This window comes from Aythya fuligula, chromosome 1 (genome assembly GCF_009819795.1).
Source record: "Aythya fuligula isolate bAytFul2 chromosome 1, bAytFul2.pri, whole genome shotgun sequence".
Taxonomy (NCBI): Eukaryota; Metazoa; Chordata; class Aves; order Anseriformes; family Anatidae; genus Aythya; species Aythya fuligula.
In genome coordinates, this window is record NC_045559.1 from 118,540,500 (window position 1) to 118,542,506 (window position 2,007).

A 2,007-nucleotide genomic window follows, 5' to 3' on the forward strand; every position below is an offset into this window, starting at 1 on the left:
GAATCACATGAAATCAGCCCACTGGACATGCTGGACTCCATTGCTCATGTGCTATGCAGCAGATCTATCCATGTGTTTTAAAAATGTCGAGGGGATTCAGATGTCTGGCATCCTGCTTGGATTCCGAAGTATAAAAAGAGTCTGTGATAACCTAGATGCATGTTGGCTTTAATCAGAGCACAGAGAAGTGAAAGGGTGGAAGATAATTCTTAATCTGCTCACCGTGAAACACGTAACAAAACAATTCTGTTATTTTAAATCTGCCAGACTTCACTGATGGCATATTAATCAACATAATTAAACTGATAGTAATACTTTTTCATGAGAAGACTATCCAAACGAGTTGTCTTACTCTACTCTCAGCACTAAATTCAGGTTAGTAAGGATATCGACAGCCTAAGCACTTGGCATAGTTCACTGGTTCCAAAAGGACCAAATACAGTTTTAAGCATCTTGCTGAACTGGAACCCAGTTCACAAAGCAGGATCTAATACAGCCAGATGTATACTGTATTGCATGCATTTTTTCACATAGGATAAGGACTTGAGGACTTGAGGACTTTGAGGACTTGTTAGTGTTAGGTTGGACGTTGGACTAGGTGATCTTGGAGGTCTCTTCCAACCTAGATGATTCTGTGATAAATTGTAAAGTAAAATATTGATTTCTATAAAATACTTTACTCCTCCATTCTTTCTGCAGCTAGATGTCTGCTGAAGTGTCAATGATCACTGACTTGTTGAAACACTTCTAGTGTACTGATGGAAAATGTTAATTTTAACAAGAGACGCACAAACGCTTGCAAAAAACATGAATCAATTATAAGATAAACAAACGTACTTTTATTTTCATTTTGGTGTTATGTGTGGCCCAGAAGTGAATTCCAATTTTGAAATTAATTAAATAACATTTTGCAGCTGATCACAAAATGGAAACCAATTTGCAGATTTTTAAAAAATCACAGACGTTGTTCAAGTATTACAGTAGGAAACATGCCGACATGTTCTTGAAACTAATTAGTGACAACAAAGAAGGTGGTTTTTTGATAGCTCACAAAGCTTTAGCTGAAATACACACACATCCAGCCATCATAAAAAATACAAATGTCATGAATCTATTCACTGTTGAGAGGGATTAGCTGAAATGTACACCAAGTTACAGCACCAGATGAAATGAAACAAATTCTTTCCACAAAGGAGCTGTACACAATGCCATCATCTGCCCCTTGTTTTTGCTTAGAAAAATAGTTAGAAAACTTGCTTCTTCAGCCAAAGTTCTGGTTAGGGAGTAAAGATCTAGGAGAGATGGACAAAGGATGAACTGATTCCTTCCAGCCGCATCTCTCTGCATCCAACTCTGTGGAAGCTGCTCTGTTCCAGTTATGCAGCAGTATCCTCCTGTGCCAGCCCACAGGAATGTCACGGAGGAAGATAATGCTCTCAGGGTCTCTATATTTTCAGTGTCAAACAGTAGGGAAATTTGGAGGTTAGCTGGAGGACAGAAACAGCAGCCAGGGCACCCAGGAAGCATGGGCAATGAAGGCCAACAGTAAAGCATTGCTGGTCTGCTCACCCTCCCTGAGATCAACAATTAGTTGGATCAGTTTTGGGAGAAGTTTATGTCTGTCATACTACACAGTGCTAGTTCTAACAGGGCTACAAGGTAAATAGAAAAAAAAAAAAAAAAAAGAATGAAAAAAAAAGCAGATTGTAATATGCCTCTGATGCTGGTAGAGCCAATCGTTAAAGAACAACTTTGGAAATTTTTCAGCGATGCTGATCATTAGAGAAGGTACACAGCTTAGAGGCTCTAGACAGGAAGCAGCTTTTGCAATGGCATTTATTGTCTCAAACATTTTCACAAATGTAATGCAATATTACATACTTCAGCAGAGCTAACCACACAGTTTTATTAAAGCATCCTTCATTGCCTCAATCCTTTCTGAAGAAGATAGACATATTTGCGGACCAGAATATTCTGCCATTTTTTCTTTTGGCTGGAATCCAAGCA